The following is a 20393-nucleotide window of genomic DNA, read 5'->3' as shown; positions in this document are numbered from 1 at the left end:
GGTGATCTGAGAAAATAACATACATCGGTAACGGATTTTCTTTAAATAACTAGTACATAACTTACAAAAACTGGTTTAACAAGTCAGTAAACTATGGCTGTCAATGAAAGTTAAAGATTGCATATGATTAAAAGAAAAGTCCTAAATGGTTACCAGGAAATGCAGTAATTCTGAGGACAGGGAGATTAAAAGAATACAGCAAAAGGGGACCAAGAAACTCATTAGCTAAGGGAGAAAAGAATAAGAATGAAATCTAGCAAGAACATAAAAATGGACCGTAAAAGCTTCAATAGGCAGTTCAAAGAAAATGGTCAGCTAAAACTAATATAGGTCTGTTGCATGAAGAGTTGAGAGAATTTATAATGGGAAATAAATTCAAATGATTACTTTGTGTTGTTTTAATGAGCAAAATACAAGAAATGTCCCAGTACCGGAGGTCCAAGCAACTAGGGAGGCTGAAGAGCTGAAGGAAGTTAACATTAATAAGAAGGCAGCAATGGAGAACTAAATGGGGCTGAAAGTTACTGAATCTCCAGGTCTGACAGTCTTCATTCTGGAGTATTGAAGAAGGTGGCTTTAGTGATGGTTAGATGCATTTATGATTATCTTCAAAAATGCACAGATATTGGGAATGATTCCTGTGAATTAGAAGTTAGCAAATGTCACCGTATTATTTAAGAAGGGAATGAAAGTGAACCCTTACATCTGTGTTAGGGAAAATGCTAGAATACATTACACCGTTTGGGGTAAATGGACACTTGATAATGATCTGATTGGGCAGAACCGGCTTGAAATTGTGAGGCAAACTTGTCTTTTTGAATATGTTACAAATAAAATTTATAAAGACATGCTGATGGAAGTAGTTTACATTGATTTTCAGAAGGATCTTGAAAAAATCCTTTGCAGGAGGTTGATTAAAAAAATTAAAGCACATGAGACAGGAGGTAATGTACTGGAAAGGGACCTTGATATTCTTGTCCATCAGTCACTGAAGGGTAGCATTAGGTGAATCAAGCTTTTTGGAAAGCTAAAGGAATGTTAGCCTTTATTGTAAAAAGTATTGAGTACAGGCGTAATTATGCCTTGCTTCAATTGTATAAGAACTTGGTTACACTGCACCTGGAGTAGTGTGTGTCGACTTGGTTTCCTTCCCTCAGGAAAGTTATTGTCATAGAGGGAGTGCAATGAAGGTTCACCAGACATGTTCCATGGATGAATCGATTTGATTATCAGGAGAGATTGGGCAAATTGGGCCTGTATTGTCTAGAATTTTGAAGAATGAGAACTGATCTCATTGGAATTGACAATATACCTGCAAGGATACACAGGGCTGATGCAGGTAAGATGTTTCCATGGTTTGGGGGTCGAGAACCAAGAGGCACAGTTTAACAATAAAAGGAATACTACTTTAATCTGAGAGAAAGACAAATATTTGAACCTTTGAAATTCTGTACCATAGAAGGCTGTAGAAGCTCAGTCTTTGAGGATATTTAAGGCAGCCGTTGACTGAATTCTGATTAGCAGTGGCACACGAGGTAATGGGGAGGAGGTGGGTAAAATGTTTTACTCCGATTTTAAAAAGGTAGAAGTGTTTGATTTGCTGTTACTATGTTGAATGGCAGAGCTGCCTCATCTTACTGTAGAGTCTACTCATGTTCCTATGATCCTGTGATATTTCTTAACATTTAGTGGCATATTGGGGAGGACTATATATATTTTGGTCTGTTAGAATCAAGTAGGACAGCTTAAATTTTGAAACGGAAGAACAATAACTTGCATTTATGTAGTGGTTTTTATGACCGTTGCTATCGCCAAGTGCTTTACACCAATGAATTATTTTTTTGAAATGTGGTCACTACTGTATTGCAGAAAACACTGCTTCCAGTATGCACACAGCGAACTCCCACAAACAGCAGTGTGACCTTGATGAGATAATCATGTTTATTGTGATATTAACTGAGGCATAGATACTGACCAGAACACTGAGGTTAACCCTCCTATTCTATTTCAAATTCCTGTCATGGGATCTTGTACTGGAATATGAGGTGATAAACTTTGCATGAAGGAACAAGAAAAATGAGTACTTAATGAATGGTAAACAGTATGTAACTCAAAGGAACAGCAGGGTCTTGGGTGCTTGTCCTCCAATCCCACAGGCAGGACAGGTTAATAGGGTGGTTAAAGGACCATACAAGATATCTGCCTTTATCAGTTATGGCATTAATTTTAAGAATAGGGAACTCATGTTGGACCTGTACAGAACTATGGTTAGGCCACAGCTGGAGTACTGTGTGCAGTCTGGTCTCTGTACTGTAGGAAGGATGTAATTGTGCTGTAGGGGGTGCAGAAAGGAGATTCCCCAGGATGTTGCCTAGCATGGAGCTTTTCATTATGATAAGATAAGCTGGATAAGCTTGAGTTGTTTCCTTTAGAGCAGAGAAGGTTGAGGAGGGACCTGATAGAGTTGTTTAAGATGATGAGGGGCATGGACAGGTGGATAGAAAGCAGCTGTTCGCCTTTGCTGAAGGGTCAGTAACACGGGGGCATAGTTTTAAAGTGAAAGGTAGGAGGTTTAAAGGGGATTTGAAATTCCTTTTCACCCAGAGGATGGTCAGGTCTGGAATCCACTGCCTCAGGGAGTTGTTGAAGCTGGAAATTTCACAACCATTAAAAAAAAGTACTCGAGCAATTGAAATACCATAACATTCAAAGCTACGAGCGTAGTACGGGACAGTGGGACTAGTGTAGGTAGTAAATTTTTTTTGTAATATATACTTATGGACCAAAGACATCTTCTGTAATATATCATTTTATAAGGCTGATGGGGCATCTGTTTGTTGTCTCATGCCAAAGGGATTTCAGTACAGCCCCCTCTAAATATCACACTGAAGATTTTTTTCGACAAGCCTTGAACCCAGGATGGTGTAACTCGGAGGTTGAGTGTCACTAACTCAGCTACCACAGTGTCAGAGTTTAACAACATAGAAAGAGGCACATCATCCCATTGTGTCTGTTCTTCTCATCAAATTATACTGTTGCATATGGTTAAATAAAGGCACATTTGTTGCCTACCATGCAAGATCTCTAGCGACTATAAAATATTTATTGTTGGTATGTAAGCTGGGTATTCTGCTCCCATTTAGTATGGATAGGACATTCAACATCACCAAATGATTAAACAGAGCACAGATGTACGACACATATTCCTGAGTAACAAAATTCCTTCATAGTCATTCTGACTGCAAAATACTCAGCTAGGAGTGAATTTAAACTATTCAGATTTCCTCAACATTAACTAAATTCTTAACTCATACAAGCATAGTTTATGTTGGGTCTAAAAATAAGTTTTTATCTTTTAAAAATTATTAGCTTCAAAGGGCAATTGGACACAGGGTCATCTGTGAAGTTTTTGTATTCACCCCATTGAACTCTTGAGATAAAGACCATCAAGTGCTTGCTAAATTAGGATGTGGTCTTAAACTGTATTCTTCATAGTGGATGTTAGAATAGGCTACTGCAAAGTGGTTGCAGCTCCCGAAAGATTTGCTGATAGACTTTTTAATTTGTTAAAAATAAGGAGGGTCAATAATAACAACAAAGGAGATGGCGAAGAAGTACTGGAAGTTCAGACTTGCTCTGTTATATATCAGTAACTTTTAATGAAAAGATATTCTAGTAATGTTGGTTTTTCTTCTCACACTCTGTATAAACTCATTGTGAAAGGCAGGAATATTGAGTTTGTCCAGAAATGTAGTGATCGGATAAGTGATGTAAGTACTTATGTTGAAACATTATCTTGATGAATTTCACATGATCAATACTCCTTAAAACCCACAAGGAAGTTCTAGGTTCTCACTTTGCATGTTGTGTCAATGGTGTGCTCAGTTGATTGGTGTTAAATTATTTAGACTGTTTTAAACTTTCTTTATCATGTTCAGCATTTTCTTAAAGTCTCAGCAGTTTCAATACTAGTGGAATGTAATAAATGGAATGACTTGCATGGTTAAATGGAACAGTGCATTTGTTAAAGTGGAGGTATAAGTTTGCTTACAACTTACTGAGTGAGTGGTTTTTGTTAGTGACATTGACTTTCTTTTTAAGATTAAATACAAAGAAGAATATGTAAAGTCAAAGGAAAGTATACTTTTGTGCCCGATACACCCGAACAGCAGTGTTTGAAAAATGCATCTTTCCTTGTTTCTAAGGTAAATTGTAAAGAAGTTTACTTTTAATAGGTGCAAGATTATTGTCTGTGTTGTTAAGCTTCATGTCATTACTTTAATTAACATATACCATATTAGAACAAATGGGTAAATATTATGGGTTGAAAATTTGCAAAACATAATCCTAACATGTTGGTCTATGGAATTTGTGGGTTAAAAAAGAGGGAATCAATTGCATGTGGCTGGTCAGCATCAATAAGGTTTTATTTTTGACACTTTCCCATCAAACCGTTGGCTGTAGTCTGCCTCAAGGCAGTTAACAAGCTCTTCCTTCTCTGTTCCAAACCCAGCAATGTTTCCCTCAGCCCTTAAGTAGGAAGGTCAAACTTCTAACTGGTCTGGGGCAAACATTGGAGAATAAACTGTTTGAAACAAAGAATTCTGTAAACCTGTAGCATATCATCCATAATTGGTCAATGGTAAAATAAGTATTCTATCATTTTATGGTAAATGAAATGTTCGGTCATGAGAAAAACCATTCAGAAATAACCGTAGAGCAGAAGAAGCATAACTGATTTGTTTCAAAAATAAGAGTTTAGTAACCAGATGAACCATTTAGTTTTATGAAATATAAGTGATTTAACTCTAATTAATAAAACCAAAGAGTTTCTTTTTGTTAATATTTTGTGAAAATTACTTGATGTTAGAAATTTTGAAAAAGATAAAATTTGGCAATTTATACAATGTTACAAAAGTTAATTTCATGAATATCTATTAATCCTGGCAAAAGTATTTGACTGTAATAAACTGTTCTCTAATTTCAGACTAAGTACAAAGAAGTTGTGAAAAAAGAAAGTTCTAAGTGCTTGTACACGCAGATGCCAGCCACCATAGATACTGTGTTTACGAAAGAAGTGACACGGATTTAGAGTGAGGTATAATGATGTAATCTGTTGTTACTAATATAGTATGCCAAATAAGTTCTGCGTGCAATACAAGGAGCGTGTTGAGAAAGCACCAAGAGTGCAATATTAATACTATACTCAGCATTGTGAATATCTTTAGGTGATGTGCTTGCTGTCAGTAATTTAATTCTTTATTGCTAGATTCACATTAAGTGCAGTAAGTTCACATTGTGCCACTTGTATCAGAAAGAACTAAGAGCTTTCAATCACTTACCACAACCCCTCCCGGTTTTTGAGGATTATTCAATATTACATACATTCAAGTTGTGGTGTAATTTTATCATTTTGTGTCCCAATTTTTTTCATTATTTTACTCTATCAAAATAAATTATAACATTGTGAGAAACTGAATACGATTTAAAATGTCTGCAATCCAAAATGGGGAAAAAGGGGAGTTTTTAATAGATATAAACATTAGTGTGTTATTTTTATCCCTGTTTAATTTCTACTAATGTGTATTTTTTTTTCTTATTAGAAACAATATCAGCAGAAATATGATGCAGAGAAAGGAAAATCACACTATTCTATCATGAAAGAACCACCGGATGTTAAGTATGCAATGGAAGTCCGTAAACATCAAAGTGGTGTGAATGGGTCTGCATTTTGTTCATACATACGTTCAAGTAACACTTTGACAGAAGAATTGCATTTTGATAAACAAGTTAAGTTACTGTCTACTTAACCTACTCTTGGGAAATAAGGCAGGTCAGGTGACTGAGGTGTCAGTGGGGGAACACTTTGGGGCCCAGCAACCATAATTCTATTAGTTTTAAAATAGTGATAGGAAAGGATAGACCAGATCTAAAAGTTAAAGTTCTAAATTGGAGAAAGGGCAATTTTGACAGTATTAGGCAAGAATTTTCAAAAGCTGATTGGGGGCAAAAGTTCGCAGGTAAAGAGACGGCTGGAAAATGGGAACCCTTCAGAAATGAGAGAATGAGTGTCCAGAGAAAGTATATTCCTGTCAGGTGAAAGGCAAGGCTGGTAGGTAATAGGGAATGCTGGATGACCAAAGAAATAGAGGGATTGTTTAAGAAAAAGAAGGAAGCATATGTCAGGTATAGACAGGACAGATTGAGTGAATCCTTAGAAGAGTATAAAAGCAGTAGGAGTATACTTCAGGAAAATCACGAGTGCAAAAAAAGGACATGAGATAGCTTTGGCAAATAGAGTTAAAGAGAATCCAAAGGGTTTTTACGAATATATTAAGGACAAAAGTGGGGGAGAATAAGGCCCCTCTATAATCAGCAAGGCGGCCTTTGTGTGGAGCCGCAGGAGATGGGCCAGACACTAAATGAGTATTTTGCATCCATGTTTACTGTAGAAAAGGACATGGAAGATCTAGAATGTAAGGAAATAGATGGCGACATCTTGAAAAATGACCATAGTACAGATGAGGAAGTGCTGGATGTCTTGAAATGCATAAAAGTGGAAAAATCTCCAAGACCTAATTAGGTGTACCCTAGAACCCTGTGGGAAATTAGGGAAGTGATTGCTGGGCCTCTTGCTGAGATACTTGTATCATTGATAGGCACAGGTGAGGTGCCAGATGATTGAAGGTTGGTTAATGTGGTGCCACTGTTTAAGAAGGGCGGTAAGGACAAGCCAGGGAACTATAGAGCAGTGAGCCTGATGTCAGTGGTGGACAAGTTGTTGTGTGGAGAATCCTAAGGGACAGGATGTACATGTATTTGGAAAGGCAAGGACTGATTTAGGGATAGTCAGCATGGCTTTGTGCAGGGGAAATCATGTCTCACAAACTTGATTGAGCTTCTTGAAGAAATAACAAAGAGGATTGATGAGGGCAGAGTGGTAGATGTGATCTATATGGACTTCAGTAAGGCATTCGTCAAGGTTTCCCATGAGAGACTGGTTAGCAAGGTTAGATCTGATGAAATACAGGGAGAACTAGCCATATGGATACAGAGGGTGCTGGTGGAGGGTTGCTTTTCAGACTGGAGGTCTGTGACCAGTGGAGTGCCACAAGGATCGATGTTGGGTCCACTACTTTTCATCATTTGTATAAATGATTTGGATGTGAGCATAAGAGGTATACTTAGTAAGTTTGCAGATGACACCAAAATTGGAGGTGCAGTGGACAGCGAAGAAGGCTACTTCAGATGACAACTGGATCTTGACCAGATGGGCCAATGAGCTGAGAAGTTGCAGATGGAGTTTAATTTAGATAAATGTGTGGTGCTGCATTTTGGGAAAGCAAATCTTAGCAGGACTTATAGACCTAATGGTAAGGTCCTGGGGGTGTTGCTGAACAAAGAGACCTTGGAGTGCAGGTTCATAGCTCCTTGAAAGTGGAGTCGCAGGTAGATAGGATAGTGAATAAAGCGTTTGGTATGGTTTCCTTTATTGGTCAGAGTATTGAGTACAGGAGTTGGGAGGTCTGTTGTGACTGTACAGGACATTGGCTAGGCCACTGTTGTAATATTGCATGCAATTCTGGTCTCCTTCCTATCAGAAGGATGTTGTGAAACTTGAAAGGGTTCAGAAAAGATCTACAAGGATGTTGCCAGGATTGGAGGATTTGAACTATAGGGAGAGGCTGAAAAGGCTGGGGCTGTTTTCCCTGGAGCATTGGAAGCTGACAGGTGACCATATAGAAGTTTATAAAGTAATGAGGGCATGTATAGGGTAAATAGGCAAAGTCTTTTCCCTGGGGTGGAGAAGTCCAGAACTAGAAGGCATAGGTTTAGGGTGAGAGGGGAAAGATATAAAAGAAACCTAAGAGGCAGCTTTTTTATGCAGAGGGTGGTACGTGTATGGGATGAGCTGCCAGAGGAAGTGGTGGAGGCTGGTACGATTGCAGCATTTAAAAGGAATCTGAATAGGTATATGAATAGGAAGGGTTTGGAGGGATATGGGCCGGGTGCTGGCAGGTGAGACTAGATTGGATTGAGATATCTTTTCGGCATGGACAAGTTGGACCGAAGGGTCTGTTTCCATGCTATACATCTCGATGACTCTAATCCTGACAGTCTGCCCTGGCCCTCTGAAGAGCATCCCACCCAGAACAGCTTCCTACCCAGTCCTGTAACTCTACATTTCCCATGACTAATCCACCTACCCTGCATATATCTGGACATTGGGCAATTTAGCATGGCCAGTCCATGAAACCTGCACATCTTTGGTCTATGGGAGGAAACTGGAGCAGCCAGAGGAAACCCACACAGGCATGGGGTGAACGTGCAGACTCCTGGTATGTGACACAACAGTGCTAACCATTGAGCCACTGTGCTGCCTTCAACATCTTACTTATAGAAGTAAAAAGAGTGGTTTGAACTGACTGCATGTTTGAAACATTCCAAAAAATAGACATGTAATGGAGAATTTGGATGTAGTAAGTTGCCAGAAATAGTCTTCAATAAATAAATAAATGTCTATTGATTGTAGATGAAACATTCTCTTTCCCATTAGGTTATTTGATAGGATTTTCAGTGATGACCAGATGTAACAGAACAATTAAACTGGTTTCAACTTAAAATCTAATCCAAAGGATAAAATCATAGTTATGTTTTCAGCAGAGCATGGAAGTATCAGATTTGATTGCATACCAACACCTAAGCAGATCTTGTAAATAAATTGTAAAAGGTTAACATAGAGGTACAGCAAGAAATAGGTTTGGTCACATTCCTAGAACTCCCTGTAGAATGGCACTGTAGGTCTATCTACAGCAAATGGACTGCAGCGCTTCAAGAAGGCAGATCACTATCACCTTCTCCAGGGCAACTAGGGATGGGCAAGAAATGCTGGCCCACATCCCATGAGCCAATTAAAAAAGGCACATGATATATTGCATTTAAACAAGGAGATGGATTGTGAGAAGTTGCACTATGATTAGACTGGGCAGTAATCAACTGGAGAACTGAGTGTTGTTTAGCCACCTTACCCAAGGGCAGATCTGCTTAGGTCAGAGGAAGTGCAGCAGAGATTCACTAAGTTCGTTCCTGGGATGGGATAGATCCCCACAAGGTTTCTATTAAATTGAATCTAAAATATCTACTAGTAGTTTGTGTGCCTCATGGTGGAGGCAACATGGTTACGACAGATGAGGGAAGACATTTACACATGATTGGAACCCAACCCAAAAAAGGAGATTACTCTATGAAGAGTAATTTTGTAAGAAAGGCCTGTACTCTGGGAGTTTAGAAGAATCTGAAGTAATCTAACTGAAAGACATAGAACTGAAATTTCTGGAAGAATTCAGATCCAACCTGTAGGGCAGAAAGTGAATTGAACATGTTTTCCTGGGGCAGCATCCTGCGGTCATGATACCTCTGCAGGACAGTGGCCATCCTCCAACAACTGCTGCCCAAGCTAAAAGATGGATCCCAAAGCTTGACAGCGAATGAGGAGATGGCCATTGTGCACCAGCAGTGCTGTTGTCATGGGGAGCTACTCTGTTCTCCTGTAGTCCATCTCCAATGGGCCAGCAAAGCTCAGCCCGTGGACCTCTTCAGGTTCTTTACAAACTAAATGCTGTTAAATCTAAAACTTGGAGTTCCAGTCTTGCAGTAAGGCTCAGCCATTCAGGACTGAGATGAGAGGAAATTTCATATATCTGAGGATTATGCACCTCGAATTCTTTACCACAGAGAGCAGTGGATACTTAGTCATTGAGAACAAATCAGTGTGTATTTGGATGCAAAGTGATATAGGAATAGTGTGGAAAGGTGACATGGTGATAGATCAGTTATGATCCTGTTGAGTAATAGAACAAGCTTGAAGATTTCTGATTTCTTGCATTTCTCTGATTTCTTGCATTCTTATGAGTGTGATCCCTGAGTCATACAAATCTTTTCTATTTTCACAATGGCTAGATAAAAAAAATCCTTTCTTTAACACGCACATGGGCATATTCAAAGGAAATATAGGCTGGATATTTGCCAGCCTTGTAGAGACATCTTCAGGAGCTGTGGCCATGGGTTGGTATTGACTTGGAACTTTAGAATGTACTGCAATGCGATGAAACCCCGATATGTTCCTGCCTGTGTCGACTTCCAGGTGAGGTGAGCTTCCAGAATCAGTGGCTTGTGCAGGTGGCCAAGTTAGGCAACTGAAGGGACAATTAACACACATTCTGATAGGGCAGTGAAATTTTACAGCACACAGGCCTCCCACTGTCTTGGGAACCTAGCAATGTAACAAAAATGGCTTCACACTTGGTGATTCGAGCACAAAAATATGATTTTGAAATTTGAGTTTTCATAATCAGAAAGATTGCAATCAGCATATTCATAGGTTGTCGTAACTGTTTCCCTTCCATACCGATCTCTGAGAAGATTCAGGCTATTGATGTAATTTTGACCTTTAGATGAGTGCCTTTAATTCAACGTTTGTGAAAAGATTTGTAGCTCGGGTGCTCGTTGTTGTGGTTCTGTTTGCTGAGCTGGGAATTTGCGTTGTAGACGTATCATCCCCTAGGTGACATCCTCAGTGCTTGGGAGCCCCTGTGAAGCGCTTCTGTGATCTTTCCTCTGGCATTTGTAGTGGTTTGAATCTGCCGCTTCCAGTTGTCAGTTCCAGCTGTCGGTTGCAGTGGTCGGTATATTGGGTCCAGGTCGATGTGCTTATTGATTGAATCTGTGGATGAGTGCCGTGCCTCTAGGAATTCCCTGGCTGTTCTCTGTTTGGCTTGTCCTATAATAGTAGTGTTGTCCCAGTTGAATTCATGTTGCTTGTCATCTGCGTGTGTGGCTACTAAGGATAGCTGGTCGTGTTGTTTGCAATACAAATTCCCAATTAGCCACGAAACGATACGACCAGCTATCCTTAGTAGCCACACATGCAGATGACAGCAACATGAATTCGACTGGGACAACCCTACTATTATAGGACAAGCCAAACAGAGAACAGCCAGGGAATTCCTAGAGGCACGGCACTCATCCACAGATTAAATCAATAAGCACATCGACCTGGACCCAATATACCGACCACTGCAACCGACAGCTGGAACTGACAACTGGAAGTGGCAGATTTTAACCACTACAAATGTCAGAGGAAAGATCACAGAAGTGCTTCACAGGAGGCTCCCAAGCACTGAGGATGTCACCTAGACAGGGGACGATACGTCTACAACGCAAATTCCCAGTTCGGCGAACAGAACCACAACAACGAGTGCATTTACTCTCTGGTGCCTGCTTTCTGACTGTTGTACAATGCCTTTGCCTTTCTGAGTGGTGCTGTTTACTGTCCCTCAGGTTCTGCATCCATGTACTACATATCATCTCTAATTGTGCAGGGAAGACCGAGGCGGCTGACTAATTGACAGTAAAATTAAAAATCATTGGGTATGTTACCGAACCCCACAAACTTAGGATATGCACATGGCCCTGATGTTCGGTTCCCATAATCCACAGGAGAACTCAGTCTACGACTGTTTCATACTTGGAAAGAATTTGTAAGCTTCATATGCATTTCTAAGTAATTCTCATTATTCGGTAGTACAGAACTTGAGAATTGATGAAAAAGCCACATTTATGTCAAAATGTTTTGGCTTGCACTCATTCAGACAATTGACAAGAATATCATTGGAAAGGGATTCTTGCAGATTGTCTTGATAAGTGCAAGATGTAAAGATTCCACGAAATGTGTGCGTTTTTATTTGTGAATAATTACTTGGAGATGGATCAGGACTAAATTCAAGAGAGGGAGGAGCAACGTTATTTCATGTTCATTATCATCTGGAATTTTTCAAAACACCTTGTAGCTAATGACTAACTTTTCAAATAATGCAGCAGTGACACATTGTTTTCCTGTCTTCACGTTGACAGGAAACAATCCTAGCAAACATTGTTTAAGATGATAAATGTATTCATTAATATGGGTGTCACTATTAATAGAATAGCACAAAGTCTTTGTTTATCTTGAACTGTTTGCCACTTCAGCTTTTTGTGTTAATGAAATGAACCTTCAGCTAGTTATCACAATGTCAGCATCAATGTCTTCAGCAAACATGTGCACCATGGGAAAATAGAAGGTGACATCTTGAAATGTGTCCATATTACAGAGCAGGAGGTGCTGGATGTCTTGAAGTGCATAAAAGTGGATAAGTCCCCAGCACCTGAACAGATATACCCTAGAACTCTATAGAAAGTTAGGGAAGTGATTGCTGGGCCCCTTGCTAAGATATTTGTATCATCGATAGTTACAAATGAGGTGCCGGAAAACTGGAGGTGGCCAAACGTGGTGTCACTATTTAAGCAAGGTGGTAAGGAAAAGCCAGGGAACTATAGACCGGTGAGCTTGACATCAGTGGTGGGCATGGTGTTGGAGGGAATCCTGAGGGACAGGATTTACATGTATTTGGAAAGGCAAGGACTGATTAGGGATAGTCAGCATGGCTTTGTTCATGGGATATCATGGTTCACTAACTTGATTGAATTTTTTGAAGAAGTAACAATGAGGATTGATGAGGGCAGAGCGGTGAATGTGATCTATATGGACTTCAGTAAGACATTTGACGAGATTCCCCATGGGAGACTGGTTAGCATGGTTAGACCTCAGTGAGCAGTGGTGCTGGGTCCACTACTTTTCATCATAAATATAAATGATTTAGATATAAACATAGGAGGCATAGTTAGTAAGTTTGCAGATGACACCAAAACTGGAGGTTGTTTTGGACAGCGAAGGTGGTTACATCAGCATATAATATGGGATCTTGATCAGATGGATCAATGCTCTGAGAAATGGCAGATGGAGTTTAATTTAGATAAATATTGCATTTTAGAAAAGCAAGTCTATACACTTAATGACAAGGTCCAGGGGAGTGTTGCTGAACAAAGAGACCTTGGAATGAGTGATGGTTCATCGTTCCTTGAAAGTAGATTTGCAGGTAGATAGAATAGTGAAGAAGGCGTTTGGTATGCTTTCTTTTATTGGTCAGAGTATTGAGTACAGGAGTGAGGTGGTCATGTTGTGGCTGTATGTGACATTGGTTAGGCCAGTTTTGGAATATTGGGTGTAAATCTGGTCTCCTTCCTATTGGAAGGATATTCTGAAAGGATTCAGAAAAGATTTACAAGGATGTTGCCAGGGCTGGCGGATTTGTGTTATAGGGAGAGGCTGAACAGGCTGCGGCTTTTTTGCAGTGTGTCAGAGGCTGAGGAGTGACCTTATAGAGATTTATAAAATCATGAGAGGCATGGATAGGATAAATATACACGGTCTTTTCCTTGGGGTGGGAAGTCCAGAACTAGAGGGCATAGGTTTAGAGTGAGAGGGGAAAGATATAAAAGAGACCTACGGGGCAACTTTTTCACACAGAGGGTGGTACGTGTATGGAATGAGCTGCCAGAGGATGTGGTGGAGGCTGGTACAATTACAGCATTTGTGGATATATGATTAGAAAGGGTTTAGAGGGTTATGGGCCAAGTGCTGCCTAATGGGACTAGATTAGTTTAGGTATCTGGTCAGCATGGATGAGTTGGACTGAAGGGTCTGTTACCATGCTTTACATCTCTATGACTTCGTGACTGTACACTTGAGGTATATCCAAATGGATGTGGCGGCTACATCCTGGAGCTGGGGAGGATAGAAAAGAGCAAATGGACATACCCTTTGGCAAAACGTTATTAGATGCAGGGAGCTTGTTGGTTATTAATGAATGGAACGCCTTGAAAGATTCAGATAAAGTCAACAAACAAATATATTTTGCGTGATTCCATGAGTTGATTTATAGAAGAATTTATGGTAAGGTAATGATTTGGATTATGTAGAATTTATAGTCCGTAGTTTATCTTGCCTTGCCTGATTGCATAAGACATGACTCTGAAGGGGTTATTGTTCATGTTACATTGGCTCTGTTGATTTGATTGATGTTGCACCCAGCCTGGGTGAGTAGAGGTAAGGAGTTCTGCTGAAGCTTGCAGAGGGAGCAGATATATCTGCAGCAGTTCCTTAAGGTCCTATTAATTATACCTGACCAAATGTAGTTGCGTTTATTGTTGTCCTGCAGTAAATCTTTGTGTTATGTATGAATAGTGTCTCTTCTGTAGACACTTCTCTACCACTAATCACTAGATAGGCCCAAAACACTGTAAAAGCAAAGGACTTGTGGCAGCAAACCACCTCAAACCACATACTGGTAGAGGTGGCAAGCACCACAAGGTGCCAGCAGTGATGATCTGAGAAAATGTCAGAAGGTTGGTGTGGTGCAGATCAGACCCTGAGACTCTTAAATATAATGCAAACTTGGCACTTTTATTACTAAACATGGATTCCCAAAACTCATGACTTCCATAACCTTTCAGGATGTTTTCTGCTCTGACAACTTCACAACCTTCTGCTTCTGGCCCCTTTATTTCTGTGATTTCTAAGATTCTCAGGACTTCTGCACAGCCCTGACTGTTTGGAGACTGCTACTAGCAATACCCCTGCTATTATGGAACTACTCACTCTGCATTAACTTGTTTACAGCACCTTTGCTCTCTCTTTCTGTTGGTCAGAAAACTCAAGTCAATAAACACCCTCGCAATTATTTTCCCAGGTGGCTTGCTAGTTGCTTAGTTAAAATCACATGACTTATTGTAAATATTGTTTTGAACTTACTATTCAAAATGACTTTCTGATGTTTGAAACATACAAGTCTAACCTTCACAGAACTGCAAACTCAAATTCAATTTTCCTCAGCTTGAAACCCTCATATCTGAAAGACTGTGCATTACGAACTTTTTTCACATCATGCAGCTAATCCTGTCGGACTTCCTGGAATGTTCTAATATAAAACTGCCATAGTGAAGGAAGCTATTGATTTCACTGTTGAAGATTTTGCTTGGCTTAGCATCCACTGCATTTTGGGAGAGATTTCCAGATTTCTAGAACCCATTTTGTAGAATAAAGCATGGTGTTATTGAAAAGAGAATGCACTGCTGAAGCATTTTCACTTGCACTCATCAGTCAGATACAAAAATGTCAAATTTCAAGATAAGCAATAATTTGGACTGCAGGGAAATGAATGTTGATTGATTGGCTGACATCTCAATTCTGGGTGCTATGTTCCCATAGCGAATGCTTTGGGGAGCTATTGTCCCCTGTGCTTCAGTTTAATTCAGAAAAGTTGCAAATCTTGTCATGTTCCTGTTTCCTAAAAAGGACCGGTCATTACACGCAATTAGCAGTATGTGTAAATGAGCTACGTTGCAAGCCTGACTGATAATCTTGAATTGGTGCTAGTATAATTCTCGTCACACTTGGTTATTCAGCAATTGCTATCCAGTCATGGAAACACACAAAACATTAAGCATTATCTTCTGAGTTTTACAAGCACAGGCTGTTTGAGCACAGTTAGTATTAAAACAAAAAGCCTGTGCCCTTAGCTCTGTCCAAGGCCCCAAAGGATCCTTCCCCATCTGACATAAATTTACCTGTACTTCCACACACATTATTCACTGTATTCATTGCAGCAGCTGTGGCTTCTTCTACATTACAGAGACAGGACACCAACTTGTGGATTGTTTCAGAGAACATCTCTGCAACAACTGTACTAACCAACCCCACCGCCCTGTGGCTGAACACTTTAAGTGCTCCTCCCACTCTGCCGAGGACATGCAGGTCCTGGGGCTCCTCCATTGCCAAACCCTAACCATCCAATGCCTGGAGGAAGAATGCGTCATCCTCTGCCTTGGGTCCTCAAACCACATGGGATCAACATGGATTTCACCAGTTTCCCCATTTTCCCCGCCACCCACCTTATCCCAGTCCCAACTTTGCAACTCAGCATCACCCTCTTGAATGGCCCTACCTGTTCATCTTTCTTCTCATCTATTTGCTCCACCCTCCTCTCTAATCGATCACCTTTCTCCCCCCCCCACCACCTTCATCTACCTATCACATTCCCAGCTACATTTCCCCCAAACCCCTCCCATTTATCTCTCAGCCCACTTGGGCCACCAGTCTCATTCCTGATGAAGTGCATATGCCTAAAACGTCGACTTTCCTGCTCCTTGGATGCTGCCTGACCTGCTGTACATTTCCAGCACCACACTCTTCAAGTCAAAAGAACTTGCTGATTGCTACAATCTTCAAAATTGTTGGAATATACTGTCTATATAGTTGGCATCACCCTGGCACTCAGATTCATATACCACATTGCTTATTTATGTGATAGGCATAATGACTTTTTAGCTTGACGAGCACCAGCTGGTGTATCAGTTCTTCCTAACCTCTACTTTGCTCAACCTCTCTAATATTTGTTTAAATTATCAGATTATTTATCTTTCAACCATCATTGGATGAGAAGAACTTTTAACAGATGATAACAGATTTCAGTGAGGATAGGCCTGATAGCTGATAGGAGCTTACAAAAGACAGCTAGAATATGAAGATATGTTGGAGGTTTATATTCAGTGTAACTGATGTGGCCACAATAGAAGCTCCTGAAGAAATCAGTTTGATGTGGATGAGAATTTTTGCAGCTTGCGAATAAGTTAGCAGTATTAGCAGACATGACACTGCTAGACATGACACTCTTTAGCACAATCATCATATTAGATCATAATCGCATAAGCAAAGACTACTGTGTGAGGCTCTTAGTCTGATTTGTGAATATCATACATAGACTGAAAGCCAGAAATAATAGCAAGACTTTTATGGAATCATAGTAGCCCCTTTCATTGGCCAGAAAGCCGGGGGAAAACCAACGCAGTTTTTCTTTGGAGCCCTGGGCATCATTTCATATGCACAGGCAATTAAGAGACAATCTTGACGCAATTATTTGTGATAGAATTTGTAGTTATGTGGAAAAAAGTGGGTTGATTAGGAAGAATGCCGCTCACCAGAGCTGTGAGAAAAGTACTGAGACACTTGATTTTCCTTGTAGAGATTAATGATCTGGATCATGGTGTGCAGGGGAATTTTGAGGTCAGAACTCCAGATGGATGTAGACAAGTTGGTGGAGTGACTGGATAGGTGGCAGATGATGTTCAGTGCAAGGAAAAGTGTCAGGTGATGCATTTTGGTAGGAAGAACATTGAAAGACAACATAAAATAGTGGGTTCAATTTAAAAAAAAGGTGCAGGAGTAGTAATAACAGATCATTAAAGTAGGTCGGAAAGATGGAGAGAGCAGTTAATAAAAGCTTAGTGTCCTTAGCTTTATTAATTGGGGCATAGAGTACAAGAGCAAGAAGTTGATCTTAAACTCGTATGAGATGTTTGTTCAACATCATTTGGAGTATTGTGTACAGTTGTAGGTTCCACTTTGGTGGAAAGATATGAATGCATTCAGGGGATGTAGAAAGGGTTTACAAGAATAGTTCTCTGGATGACAAATCTCAGTTATGAGGATAGATTGAAGAAATCATAATCGTTCTCCTTGAAGAGAAGAAGGTAAGAGGTGATCTGATAGAGGGTTGTTAATAATGCAAGGGCTGGGTAGAGTAGATAGATTGTGACTGTTCCCATGTCTGCAAGGAGCAAGAACAAGAGGGCATAGATTTGAAATAATCCAAAAAAGATGCCAGGATGAGGTGAGGGAAACCTTTTTCACTCAGTGGGCAGTTAAAATCTGCTATCATCCCACTTGGTTTTTATTTTCCCCACCATCTTCCAGCTCCATCTCCCAGCCTGTTCCCGGGGGCCCTATTAAATCCTGGCCAATGAGTTGCTTGATTTCTGATTTGCGCTGAGATCTATTGATAGCTGATATCATCAAAATGTTGAACATTTCTGACCTTTTCACCTCAGTTATTTTCTGCCTTGTTCATGAAGTAACAGCATCTTAATATAATAAGTAAAGACCATTTAGCTTTCAAGACTTAGCAATCAAGGAGGGTTTGGAGGGATATGGGCTGGGTGCTGGCAGGTGGGACAAGATTGGTTGGGATATCTGGTTGGCATGGACGGGTTGAAACGAAGGGTGTTTCCATGCTGTACATCTCTATGACTCTCATTATTTCTGCTGATTAAATTTACATATTTACAGGAACCTCTGCTGATAATACTGAACTATATTGTGATGTGTGAATGGTACCAAGAGTATTAGGTCCACATATATGTAAGAACAATGTAGGATATTTTTAAGTTTCAATCTACATTAGCTTTTGTAAGGTTAAAATATAAATTTTGTTAGGAGTAAACTGAGTAATCATTTTCTTTTTCTGAGTAGGTATTGTACAAGAGAGATGCTCAACAAATGCACAGTTATACACAAATTGTCGACAGGCCAGACATCAAAAAAGCGACACAAACTGCCAAGCTGGTTAGCAATGTAAGGAATTGTTTTTGAACTTGTACTTAACATTCCTTTTTTTTTGGTTTGGGTGGGGCTGAAAGAAAACTGACTGCAAAAGTTTGTCATTGAGGAGGACTTTAATATATTATTGTGCTGTCCTGGATTTTCTTTAAGCAGCATTGGCACAGCACTGAGGCTGTAGTCCAGTTAGCCACAATGATGGCTTACCACTCGGCCAACCTCCGTGCTGTCTGTGCTCATTCTATTTTTTTTGATACCTGCATTATAAAGTGCTGCACCTAGAAAAACTTAACTATAATTTTAGATTTCACATTATCTTTCTCCATTAATAAAAATATAACCAAATGTTTCATTGTGACCCAAGCTGCTGGCGTAATTATTTATTTGGTCCATAAGTGTGTCTCTGTAAAATTCATTTATTACTGTTTTTGAGCTGCAGTTAACAGCATCAATAAGGTTGAATGGCTGTTTATGATGTATTTGGATTTGCAGAAGGCTTTCATTAAGGTCTGCATGGAATGCTTTTCAGAAATTTGGTGCAGAATCAATGGGCCAAATGGCTTCTTTCCATGTTGTAGGGATTGTGTAATTCTATGATTTTATGATAAGGTTAAAACAATATACATGCCTGAGCCCATACAGATGTTCAGTGAGATTGTGAGGTGGGGATGGGGGTTGAAAGGCATTCAAAGGAGCTTTTCATTGGCAGCTCACCTTAGGTTGTGATGAGCTCCTGTCAATTCCACTACTGGTAAAATGCAGCAATAGAGTCAGATTGTCAGGATGCCAATTCTGTGTGACTCCCTGGTATTTGCTGCATAACACACACAGCACCCCTCCTGCCTCTCACTGGTCTGTAACATCAGAAACATGCATAGTGTCATCTTAACCTGCACTATGACGTCTTGTGTAATATTGGCACTGAGACTCCATTGGAAAACTCCTCTGATAGAAACAGTGTACTACAGCAGCAATCACTCGCCAGCAGAGCTGAGGGAGGGATAATAATATTCTCCGTCCAGGCCACTTGTTGCTTCCATAGGGGACATTCAACTGAATTAAGTGTCTCTTGGTGAATTATTTGGCCAGTGTTCAAACTTCTTGACATTTGGAGCTCCAGTGATGAAATCCATCCTGTTGAGAGTTGCTGGCCAATCAGAGGCAGACATTTAGACCATAGAATACAGCTCACAACCTCCCTTCAGCCATCTGACATTGTCAATATTCAGGAGAATGAGGAATCAGAAAGAGACAGGGATGAAGCTCTTTCTCGTTTATGGTGCCAACTACAGAATTGCTAATTTCTCACTTTCATTGAAGAGGTTTAATCAAGTTTATTTGAACATTTTTTATTAGTTTTTTAACATCTTATTTAATCTTTTTTTAATAAACTTGACATAATACATTCTGCTTTATAAATATGGCATGAGTATACATCTTCTATTTGGATTATTTCTGCTTGTTAAAAATGAGCACAAATTCCAAAAAAATAGGGCAGTAATATTTGTGAGAGATGAATTTTGCATTCTCCACTGGATAATTTGTGCATCAGCTATCAGTAACTTCTTCAATATCTCTAATGAGAGGAAGCCTAGATTATGGATCATGTGATGTTCATAAGATGGAGCTTAATGTTGATGGGAAAGGATAATGCCATTAAATGTGATACGTATTCCAATCAAACTTATAAGGCAAATCATTTAGTCATCCATAATGTTTATTTTGTACTTTGTTTAGCATTTATTAATTCATTAGATATTAAACAAGAGAAAAAGATTGGATCTATATTGCATGCCATGTTACATGCACTTAACAACCATGATATTGCTTTTGAAGTGTATTTGCCATCATACAAATAAGAAAATGTTGACAAAATGACAAAAGAGAAAGGACAAATGGCCAAATAACTTATTTTGGTGAGTTTGGGGAAAACTGTTGACCTAGAGACCATGCAAACTCTGTGCCTCCTTGATAGATTCCAAAACACTATTTGGATCCATCTGTGAAGATAGATGGAGTCTCAGCTTACAGTCTCATCTCAAAATTGAGATACTGTGACACA

General features: G+C 39.7%; 1 protein-coding gene and 1 long non-coding RNA gene across 3 annotated transcripts in view; both read left to right on the top strand.

Moving 5' to 3' along the window:
• nebl (nebulette) overlaps positions 1-20393 on the top strand; it is a 332169-nt gene that overhangs the window by 239835 nt on the left and 71941 nt on the right. The gene's annotated exons all lie outside the window — the stretch shown is intronic.
• On the top strand, positions 5035-18319 carry LOC132816116 (uncharacterized). Its single transcript, XR_009644747.1, has 3 exons — positions 5035-5098; positions 5604-5680; positions 18245-18319. It is a non-coding gene; the product is annotated as an uncharacterized LOC132816116 (long non-coding RNA).

This window comes from Hemiscyllium ocellatum, chromosome 5 (genome assembly GCF_020745735.1).
Source record: "Hemiscyllium ocellatum isolate sHemOce1 chromosome 5, sHemOce1.pat.X.cur, whole genome shotgun sequence".
Lineage (NCBI taxonomy): Eukaryota > Metazoa > Chordata > Chondrichthyes > Orectolobiformes > Hemiscylliidae > Hemiscyllium > Hemiscyllium ocellatum.
Note: the sequence above shows the minus strand (reverse complement) of the source record. Positions and strands in the feature narration are given on the sequence as shown.